Here is an 11,308-nt window from a genome sequence, read left to right as displayed (position 1 = left end):
AGAAATGGCAATTTTTATACCAAAAAATATGTTTTGAAACATGAACAAACCCGCTGCCGAAAGCCGTCGATATTTTAGTGAAAGTTTATTGTAAACATATCTCCTTACTGGATAAACTTACCGGAAGTGGTTTGCATTGTTCAAAAGTAGTAATTTTGATTTTGACGTTCAGAAAAGTGTAAGGATAGGAGTTGAGCTGGACAATGAACATTATATGAATCGCACTATTCCGCATAAAACATTTGGCATATTTCATGGAAAGAAAACAAAAAGGATTTTTCCACAGATTTTTGCCATTGGGAAACGACATATGCCAGGAGTGGGATTCGAACCCACGATTCCATGGTGCGACGCCTAGATATGTTGGCGCGACACAAACTCATGGAAATCCAGATCGCTCAATATATTCTTTATGGAGAAAAGCTTTAAGGTTTGTATTGTTGTATGTGTTTAGTTTAAAGACCTTGGACCTTTGGAAATATATCGAGAGTTAGAAATCCGCACTATCGAACCGTTTTTCGTGAGAAGCTAAACAATGCTGACTTTGCTCTTGAGTCTGGTGCCTTAACCGCTCGGCCATCCTGACATATCCAACGTAGCGAGTTCTGACGGGTATTTGAATCGTCTGCTAACCGCAGCTGGTTGTTTCTTCGCCGGCGATTGGACTGCAAGACTGGGTAGCAAGATGTGCTGGAGAATGTTGTGGAAGGGTAAACATGCGCATGCCTATTACCCTGCAGTGCACAAGTATAGCAGTATACAAGAAAAGAAAATTCTAAGCAGGCCAGAAATCTATTTATAACTCATTTTCACGATTGTATATCTTTTTTGTATAGCATTTGCAGCCTCAGCAGTCGCCTGGCCCCATAGCTCAGCTGGTTAGAGCGTCGTGCTAATAACGCGAAGGTCGTGAGTTCGATCCTCTCTGGAGCCATTTATCTCTTTTTTTTATGTCTACTGTTTGCTAAAATTTTTAATCAAACTTGTAAACTGATTGTTTTGGAACCACAAACTGGTACATTCCTTTGTGGACGTTGTGGAAACATAAAGAACTCATCGAAAACTTCTTGGTTCATTATCGTTATCCACTATGTGCTCAACTATTTTACCGAGAATAATTATTTGATAATTAGTCAAACTCATCTGAACTAGTTCAACCATAACAAATAAATCAAACAAACTCTTAAATTAAAACTAATCATGCTGTTCATAGTTAACTTGATAGCTTGAAATTTATTAAATTGTCTGAAAATTGAAGCGTTCATTTGGTAAATAAAGACATTTCTAAAAAATTTGGCATTTATTAAAAATAAAAGTTTATCATCGTTGACCCCGACGTGATTTGAACACGCAACCTTCTGATCTGGAGTCAGACGCGCTACCGTTGCGCCACGGAGTCTTGGTTCTCAGTGAGGGGTAAAACGTGTCTAGATTATTTCAGCAAGTAAATGTTCCAAGATCTCTTATTTCGAGTTTGGAACTACGCTGTGAGCAGTATAATGCTTTTTCTCTCACAGATGTTTTCTCTGAGAACTTCATGTGCAGCAAGAATCAACCTCAATGGCATTTAGGAAGAATATTTGATGGGATCACCTATATTTGTAATTATTGGTAATTAAATTTATAAAGCGACATGTGTGTGTTGTCTTTGGCAGAAAGGAACTTCACTGCTGGTAATATTATATTGCGAAATGAAGAGTAATTTGATCAGATGGTGAAAGGCAAAAGAGAGCAGCTGAGCAGTTGAGCAGGTAACTTGTATGTTCGTCCAATTGTGTACCGTTCATCGTCACCCCTCCTCAACGGCGCCCGGATAGCTCAGTCGGTAGAGCGTTGGACTTTTAATCCAACGGTCAAGGGTTCAAGTCCCTTTTCGGGCGAGATATTCTTTTTTGCTGATAATGCTCCCACTTTTTGCTGCAGACGAATGATGATATTTGCGTACGCAGCTTCATTACAGGAAAAAATTCAGTAACAATATTTTGTCGTAAAGAATGACCTTTTTATCATCTTCGGACCTTCCGGACCTTCCGATTTTTTAAGTTTCATCCAATTGAATGAGTGTATAAGATCGTGGATCATTTCGTGATCTTTTTGTCTCTACGATTTGTTGAATGTTGCAAGTTATTGGTAAGTAGTAAATAAGGTGCTTAAATGTTTCGCTTTTTCACGTTGGCTTTTGAAGTCGGTCGTAATGCAGTCGTGCTTTCGTGCGCTGCATGACGTTTTTCTAGCATGAACATCGAAATCCTTATAATATCAACCATAAAACATACCATATACCGTAGCGAATGAAAATCTGGTGAAAAAAATATTAATTTTTTTCCATTGTCCGTTCCTGACAGGAAGGTTTCGAAAAGTGCAAGAATGTGAAGAACTTGGAGCTTCTTCACAGTACCAGTAATATTATTCGGCACTGATTTGATGCATCCCAGGGCTGGTGTTTTCTTAGCGTTTTGCCTGTTCTATTCCATTTGTAAGATTATTAATAGGTACATCGGCTGTTCCCGACTGCTTTACATGGCTGTGTCATTTGGAGCATAGTAAGTGTAACTTTCTACTAGAAGTCAATGTCAGCTAAGAAATTACTAAAATTAAAATACGTGCAAAGCTGTAAACAAAAAAAATTGTTCATGTCAGAAGTGGGATTCGAACCCACGATTCATACTGGCGCGCTAAGGAAACGTAGCGAGACATGTATGAAAACCAGATTGCTCAACCGTATTACTAGTTATAACACGACGTGCTTAATTAACACGATATCGTGTTCTAGTGTAAAACACGGAAGATTGGAGGTAATTGATTTCAGCTTGTGCAACTTGAAAGGAAAAGAAGACCATTCTGTCGGAAGACGTTAATCGACCCCCAAAAACATTAACGATTAACATCCGCCTCGCACCCGCCGCCCAAAGATGCTACCTTGGGTCTTATATCAACTAACAACTACACGTTTTAAGAAGCTTAATGAGTCTGGTGCCTTAACCGCTCGGCCATCCTGACATGTTCAACAATGCGAAATTTAACTCGCGTTTGCTCCAGGATCGTGATGATCATGATGCCACGTTAACAGAGATCTTTGAAATTCACACACATGCCTGATTTGCCTCTTGGATGACAACTGAACAGTAATCAGATAAGGTAGAGTACCTTTAAGTAATGCTTTTATGACGCTCCTGATATCTGGCCCCATAGCTCAGCTGGTTAGAGCGTCGTGCTAATAACGCGAAGGTCGTGAGTTCGATCCTCTCTGGAGCCAAAGAAAATTCTTTTTTACTGCCATGGCCTAACTTTTATTTTGCGATCTGCTAATTTGGTCATGTCAATCAGATGCTCAATTAATATCTATAATAAACAGTTTAAGCGTTTCATTTGACACAACGTGTATCGAATGATTTCATTTCAAAAATATAGAATTAATACCAAGCTTCTTGGAAGATACTTTTCTTTCGTTTTTTATTCTATCCTTTTTCTATTTTAAATTAATATTTACATTTTCCAGGTTTAAACAAAGACACGAAAAAGTGTTCGAATGGAGCATTAGAGGTGATACTCATTATTTTGCTGAGCCGAACCCCATGCCAAAGCAACTACGAGAATGCATCATTAGCGTCGCGGGTTGCGTTGCTGTCAGGAAAAGTCCTCGCCGGATCGACACAGACCCGGAAAAGCGTCATTAGTATCTCGGTGATGAAAAGCGTAACATAATGAGATGGGTGGACATTATTGGAGTTGAAATCCTTTTTTTCTAATTGGGACCAATATCGTCTTACGACAGGATGCAGCGACGTTGTGGGGTGCGGCTTAAAATACCCGCTCATAGAAGCATTTATTCAGCTACACCATCCAACCAGAGGGGGAAAGGGATTACAAAACGTAATAACGTTAATGTTGAGAAATTGATTCATGAATTAATTTAGTCAATAGAAGGTAGGAAAGAATCGAATTCAGCAATTAGCATCCGTACCGGAGCGGTCAAGAATTGGATTTCAAACAAGGACATGGAATTTCCTTCATTTTTGGCAGGCCGGTTCCCGTCCCGTTTTCGCTTCCCCTCTCCAGCGGGCGTCGGTGGTGTAATGGTCAGCATAGTTGCCTTCCAAGCAGTTGATCCGGGTTCGATTCCCGGCCGACGCACTTGATTTTTTTTTGTTTTCCTTTGCTTGGAACCTATTTTTCATAACCGTGTTATTCTATTTTCGGAAAAGCACGGTTATGACTAGTTCTGGATATGGGCATGTTAGAATATTTTTTTAGTATTGAATATGTTAATAATCCAAAGAGCCACCAAGTCAGCAAGAAGGACATCAGGAAACAAGACATCGTTAAAATATTTTCTTTTCATTGCCATCCGAGTTTAGCCCGGTAGCTTTTTATCGCATTTTAAATTTACATTCGTCTAACTTTTCTACACAAATCAATCGGAAATGAAACAATTCGTACAATTTATTTCCCCCCCTGCAAAAGGTGTGTACAAAGTGTACGAAGGTGGAAATTTAGATAACCCCATCCCAAAACACCCACTAGAGCTTGAGAGGGTAGCGGGTGGAAGAACATAGCGTACGGCGGAAAAAAGCACTCTCATTTAACCAGATCGATCGCCCATTCGGCAAAGCGGGCAGTTAAATAATGCGAGCGAGAAAAAGCAAATCAGGTAAACACAACCGGAAAAACCATAACGAACAAATAAAACGCGCAACACAAGCGAGAACATGAGAAATCCATCGATGAATTCCTTCAGCCACCGCAAGGAAAAAACTTTTCCGGCCGTCTGCCCGGGATCGGTGGCTTCCGTTGTTTGTTTGATGTTTGAATTTGGTTCGTTGAGAATCTTCGGGTCTGAAATAAATATTTGCCAAAACCTGGTTACTTTTGCTTCCCTTCCACCCGCCCGCTGTACATTTCCCTCGGTTGTTTGGCTGCCTTTTCCAAGTTTTGTTTTCTCGTGGTGGCGAATTTCCCAGGGTTTGTCTTGCTGTATTTCGCATTTCTCTACCGATGAGGAAGCGCGCGGTGCGGTGTTTTGTTGCTGATGAAGGATTTTTAATTCAATTCCACCTGTCGTTGTTGAGGGGGAGGGGGGCTTTTCCCGGCGGCCCAGCGAGAGACCGCGTGGACCGTTAGTTGCGTTTTTCCTCGCTACGGCTATCAAAACCGGCAAAACAACGCCAGTGCCACAAAGAGAGAGAGAGAGAGCTCACACACATACACGGCCAGTCGACATATGTAAGGGAGGGTGTGCTATGGGGTGGGGTAGGAAAAATGGAGCCAGGAAACCACCACCAGCGGCAAGCACAGTGCATTGCAGCTTTTTGTAGCAACGCCCCAAAAACCGAGCCGAGCCGTAACGAACTCGCTACTGTTTTGTGCGGTGGTTACAATATAATTGAACACAAACATCACACAGCATAAAGGACATGAATAACGCATAACGCACAGACTCTGGGCGCGCGCGTACCCCGAAGGTTCAGAGTATTTTTTTTCCCTCCCCGGTTTGCTTTTCTTTTTCCCGGCCCCAAACTTTGATGCGGTACGCGATACGCGGTTTGTGAAAAATAACATTCGCACTCATTGTAATATGCTGCACAAACTGTGGATCTTTCATGTTTCTGTGGCTGTTTTTTTATTTTACTTTTATTACTTCCCTACCTAAATTACACACCATCTCTCCATCAGCAACAGTCAATCGGAAAACTGACTGACGTTGCCGTTTGTTAACATTTGCGATGTTTTGAGGTTTTTTTTTCTGCTCCTTTGGAATAGTATTTAATTTCCTTCGCTTTGCCACCGGTGCGTCTAATCGCGTTTGTTTGCTTACGTTTTTGCTTGTGTAGAAAAACAGCATGGCTAACATTGCGAAACGCATTTTTTTTATGTTTGGTGTTTTTCAGCAGTCCATCTGGAGGTTTCAATAACATAACAGCACTGTTGTAATTTGGTCGAATCGACCAATGGCCATTGTTTCTTTGGCTTTTTGATAATATTGAGTATATTAATATTTGATAATATATTTTTTTTTTAAATGAATGATTATTCAACTTATGAAATATTTTAATAAATTTTGACAGGCCAGCGGTTTGTTACCGGTTTGTTTGCGGTTAAGAAGACTCCGTGGCGCAACGGTAGCGCGTCTGACTCCAGATCAGAAGGTTGCGTGTTCAAATCACGTCGGGGTCATCAAGAAGGATCTTTTTTTGTGATCGCCTTTTGCTTCATTTCACAGTCGAGCCATGTATACATTTTGAATTAAACAAATAGACAAATTTTCATCGGCCATAAACGAAACGCAAATTAGCTTGAAGTAATAATATTAAATATAATAATATTTAATTTAATAATTTTAAATGAAGTAATGAAATAAAGTGAAAAGTAACATCAGTTTAGCACTTTCTAAAATATTTCAATGGCCTGTCAAGTGACGTTATGCCAGTTGGTACTTTAGCCGTAGACGACAAAACGATGGTTGTTGACATGCTTTTCAGTTCCTTTGGGACCTTCAACTGCTGCTCCATTTCGGTTTCGTTCTATTGTCGGAATACATCCAACGATTAGGGTTTGTCATTTGTTTATTTTTCGATTGGAAAAAATGCCCTATTTTTTAAAAGTTGTTTTCAAATATTTGGCCAGTTGAAGCGACTTTTTGGCCCAGAGACCGGAATTTTTCCTTCTGTCTGCCACTTCAGTAGTGACAGAATGGTAAAAAATTCACATTAGCCAACTTCAGTGGACACAGAAAAATAAGAAACAAAGAAAATACTACTATTGATGAAGATTTCAAAAGAAAATTGCTAGCGTTTTTCATTTCTACATTGAAAAACGTAGACATTTCTACATTTTTTGTTAATAAGTATTCCTTTACGGACATGAACCTTCGAATGTAATCTTCGTTTCAATTCGTGATGAACATATGCGTTGGTTGTTTTTGTTTTTATTATGTTCTTTATCCTTAACATTTCTTCTACAGCACACTAATTATTTACCCGATCTGTAATGTATTCATGCTTGAGTAAATGATACATTTGCACACCCACGACGGGTATCATTAGCAGACGACCAGCATCTGTCGACACGTTCTGGGAGCCTAATTGCATAACGGATTGCATTTTACCAGGCAATGGAAATGGAAAAACGGAAACACTAAAAAAGAATCGCAGAACACTGGATGTTAATTATCGTTTTCCAGCATTGAAGCGCACCGGTTGGCCGGAAAATGTCATTCGACGAGTCAAGTGATTTAAGTTAAAGAAGCAAAATAAAAAGTCTAATTGCTATAACGCGGTCGGAAACGCTTATTTTTTCCCTTTGGGAGGAGTTGCATTAGGGTTTTCTTATGCCCTCGTTAGTGGGACATCTGAAGAGAAACCGATGCAAGCGTGCATGTTTAAACCATGGTTCAAATGCCAGCAACCTGATGCAGACCTGGCGACTAATTCGATTTACATTACATTTTAATTACCATAGCAAAAAGTGTCAACCAGGGTGAATTCATTTTTGCACCGATTATATTAAATCTGCATCGGAGATGAAGTGAAGCTTCTCGGGAATTTTATGATCGTCATTTTATAGTGATAGGGTTGGATGTAAAAACGGGTTTCTAATTTTTAGGTTGATAAATTCTACGATTAAGTTGATGAAAGTGTTTTAAAATTTTTAATTTGTTTTGGTAGTGTTTGAGAAAACCCATTGTTCCGGAGGTACGAGACATAACTTACATTTCGATTGTAACCTGTTTTCAACATTTTTTCTAGAATTGTTAACACCTTAGAACATTTGGTTAAAGCACACAAATGAAGACATTTCACAAGTAAACAAACAAAACCACACAATAATACCCGGGGGCGAATGAATGCGATAAGTTCTAGGAGCTAATGAGCAAACGGAAGAGTGGAAAAACAGGATCGGTCCTCAAATTGAACCATCATAATGGACACCATACGTGCGTACCGCCAACCCCGGGGGCCAATTTTCCCCCGAATTTCCAGCCACCCACTCCTCACCTCGCTTCCTTTCTGTTGCTAAATTTACCACAAAAAGGACTCATGTTCATCGTCTGTGGAGAACGCTGGAAGGGACGTTAGGTTTACAAATGTGCAAGTGACATGCTAACCGTTGGATGGTACAAAAAGAAAAAAAAATGGGAAAAGAAAACATACAAGACGAATAGAGTTTTCCTTCTGCAGAACTTTTGATATTCAACGGCGGTTGACGCAAGAGGGCTTTAACTGGACATGTTTCGGCCCGAAGGCAAACTGCGGATCAGCCTCCACTTCCCTGCATGAGCATTATCCATCCTTCCAGCAAAAAATGGACGAGCTGAAACGGGAATCGTGTCGGAAAATGGAATGGTACGCTTTCAGGAAAATTAAAAATTAGACCACCGGTTGGTTCACCGGCTCAGCAGGTCGATGCGTTTTGGGGCGCAACGAATTGCACACCCGGAAAGCACGCATGGACACGAATGCGTTTCACCAGAGGAGATACTAGGAAAAAGGATCCTTTGAATCGGAACGTTGGATCAACGAACGGATAATGCTTGCCGAAACTTAAGAGCTCCATGCTGGTTTTTTTCCATCTTTGTGCGGCCGGTCTTCATTCAACCATCATTGGAGTTCCATTGAGTGTGAGGAGGGTAAAGTACTCCATGTTAGAAGGCAACCACCAACCGAAAACACAGTTGTCAGTGAAACAAACCCAATTGTAACACTTACAACGGTCGCGCACCTCTAAGATATTGCTTTATAGCGAAACAAAAACAAAACACATTACTCCATTTTCGAGTGAAATACGGTAGGAATAAAAGATCACAAGTAAAGTGGCCCAACACAAATGATAGATGTGTTCCGTTGTGCGTTGGATCAAATATGGTGCATAGTCCGTAAAAAGCTACTATCTTCTGAGCATACGATGTATTTCCGATGAAAAAGCAATTTACTAGAAAGGGTTTTTCCGTGTCGGTCCGGGGTTTAGCGTAAGTAACATCGGCGACGGGACGGGAACTGAATTTAGGATAATGAAACAGAATGCATAGCATAGAATTATGAAGCCGATAAGGATTTTCCAAACATGTGTGTGTGTGTGTGTGTATCTGATGTATGAAATGAAGGAAAACTTTCCTCCACACTGACTCGTGTAATGGTTCATACTGTTTGGCCCACCAAATATAAAAAAAAACACACAACAATAGCCGAGCACATACAAGAACGGAAGAAGCAAAGCACAAACAGAGCCAAGCGGCAAATGGAGAAAGAAAGCTAAGCTGGCGCTATAAGAAGGGCAAAGTTTGAGGATTTGGATTTGTTGAGTGTGTGTGTGTGTACGTGTGTTTATGTGTGTGTGTGTGTGTATATATACAGCCATGGGCTAAAAGTTTGCGGTGTGGATGCAGGCACTACTCACCACATCATAAGCCCACCGTCAACCCGGTGTCGACCTACCTCTCAAGGATGAGCTGCTGCTTTCCCGGTTAGATGCCTGCAAGGAAAAAGAGCAAGAAAAGGGGAAGAGAAGAAAAAACGACATGTAAAAAAGGTAGATTTAACAGTCCGCAAGTACACAACGGAGTTGTTTTGTTTTTGCATTTAATTTAATATTCGAAATGAAGCCAAGTTTCGGGTGTTGCTTCCGGGGGTTTTTTGGTGAACTTCATGGCAGAAGACATGTTTTGTGGCGGTTTAATCTTCTCCCAAAGTGTAACTAACTTCTCGTTTGTTGGGAGGAGAAGTTCTGCGTATGTTCTTTTCGCATTAATTTATGAAACTGATGTTGGAGATTCCTTAGATATTTCTTTTCTACGAATTTAAGTACATTTTCCTCATGCTATGATAAATGAACTACAAATATTCAACGTCAAACTCTCATACAGTACAATAAAAGGCATACGGTGTTCTTTACTTCATCCTCTTTTGCCCCGCATAAACAAGCAGGAAATTGAATCCACTTGCCCCCGGGGGGACGAGTGGTTTTTGCATTTTTAAGCACCAAACAAATGCTCCACCAGAATGAAACTCTATTAAAAATGCTTCATTTGCTATCGGCGATGGCGAACCAAGGAAGTGTACCCCCTTTTGGATGGTTTCCTCCGTTTCTGCTAGTTCTACAACTGAAGGAGCAGCCCAACAAACTAGCTAATTTGCCGAAGCGGGTACTTCTTGTTGCCTTACAAGGACGACGAACAACGGTTTCATCCCGGATGGGGGATTTTTTATTTAAGTTTTTCAGTTACTTAACGCTCCCGGAAAGTGGTTACCACCCCCGGAACACACCGGATCATCCGGGATCCGGCAAGCATCCTTCACCGTCCATCCCGTGGTGCTCCGTAGCTTACGGCCAAACGTTCTTCTTTGGATCGAAAAATGAACGAAATCAAAGCAAAAGCCAGACTTGCAAACGCAAATGAGCTGTGAGGAATAGAATGGGAAACACTGAAGCTGTGGTCAGGAAGCTGGTGGAACGTGCTTCCCCCGAAGAAACTCCCGTTTGATGGCGTACTGTTTCTTGTTGGAGCTCGCAAAAAGATCGGAAAGAAAAACAACACGCCCGTAGTTCGGTTAGTTTCGAATTGTAAGCTAAAACCACCCCCCTAACGGACAGGGCAGGGTTTTGGGGTGGTGGAAAAATCCGAGCGGCATGTTCGCGTGCGAAAAATGTCCGATACCGGTCGTTTCCGGTCGGCCGACAGGTTTTCAAGAGAGATCCCTAGCCAGATTCCCATCTGCCTACTTCCCACTCCGGGAGGAAAAGCCTGGGAACACAAAGGCGGTGCAGTCAACGCCACGCGCAATCGACTGCCGGTGAAAAGCCACGAAAGTAGTGCACTCACCCGAAGCAGGATAATGAATATTTTCACTGCACTCGACTGGACGTGGGACGGATTTTCAGGGCGGCCAGGGGGGGGAGAGTTGTGTGATGTGAAGGCATGTATTTTTGGTTCTTTTTGCTTGTTTCACTCAAGCCGTTGAGGATGTTGCTTGCTCGGAAGGATACACACTCTCTCTCGTGGAGTGGCGTGGTGGAAGGCTACGGCTACAAGGATGCACAACGACCGACGACCGGGATACAAGGTATCGACAATGTCCGAAATGAGAATGGCTTACACGGACCGGTTAGTTTGCAATTACCATCCAACCTGCCTTCCCTTTCAGCCCAGGAAGGAAAAGGCACGTTTGTGGCAACCGGGAAAAAGGCAGTTGAGCGGAGGGGGGGGGGGGGGGGGGGAACCACCACCACCACCACCACCACCATCACGGACACGGCAACATATCGGCTACGACGACGGTAGGACGGTATAAATGAGAATACTAATTATTATTAA

At 41.6% G+C, this 11,308-nt stretch overlaps 6 non-coding genes across 6 annotated transcripts; 5 read left to right on the top strand and 1 right to left on the bottom strand.

Annotated features, from left to right (window-relative positions):
* The first annotated feature begins 860 nt into the window (after positions 1–860).
* Trnai-aau (transfer RNA isoleucine (anticodon AAU)) lies at positions 861–934 on the top strand. Its single transcript has one exon. It is a non-coding gene; the product is annotated as a tRNA-Ile (tRNA).
* Positions 935–1,327: 393 nt separating this feature from the next.
* On the bottom strand, positions 1,328–1,399 carry Trnaw-cca (transfer RNA tryptophan (anticodon CCA)). The gene has a single exon. It is a non-coding gene; the product is annotated as a tRNA-Trp (tRNA).
* Positions 1,400–1,807: 408 nt separating this feature from the next.
* Trnak-uuu (transfer RNA lysine (anticodon UUU)) lies at positions 1,808–1,880 on the top strand. The gene has a single exon. It is a non-coding gene; the product is annotated as a tRNA-Lys (tRNA).
* Positions 1,881–3,182: 1,302 nt separating this feature from the next.
* Trnai-aau (transfer RNA isoleucine (anticodon AAU)) lies at positions 3,183–3,256 on the top strand. Its single transcript has one exon. It is a non-coding gene; the product is annotated as a tRNA-Ile (tRNA).
* An 806-nt stretch (positions 3,257–4,062) lies between these two features.
* Trnag-ucc (transfer RNA glycine (anticodon UCC)) lies at positions 4,063–4,134 on the top strand. The gene has a single exon. It is a non-coding gene; the product is annotated as a tRNA-Gly (tRNA).
* Positions 4,135–6,102: 1,968 nt separating this feature from the next.
* On the top strand, positions 6,103–6,174 carry Trnaw-cca (transfer RNA tryptophan (anticodon CCA)). Its single transcript has one exon. It is a non-coding gene; the product is annotated as a tRNA-Trp (tRNA).
* The last annotated feature ends 5,134 nt before the right edge of the window (positions 6,175–11,308 follow it).

The sequence above is a fragment of the Anopheles coustani genome, chromosome 3, assembly GCF_943734705.1.
Source record: "Anopheles coustani chromosome 3, idAnoCousDA_361_x.2, whole genome shotgun sequence".
In the NCBI taxonomy this organism is placed as follows: domain Eukaryota; kingdom Metazoa; phylum Arthropoda; class Insecta; order Diptera; family Culicidae; genus Anopheles; species Anopheles coustani.
Note: the sequence above shows the minus strand (reverse complement) of the source record. Positions and strands in the feature narration are given on the sequence as shown.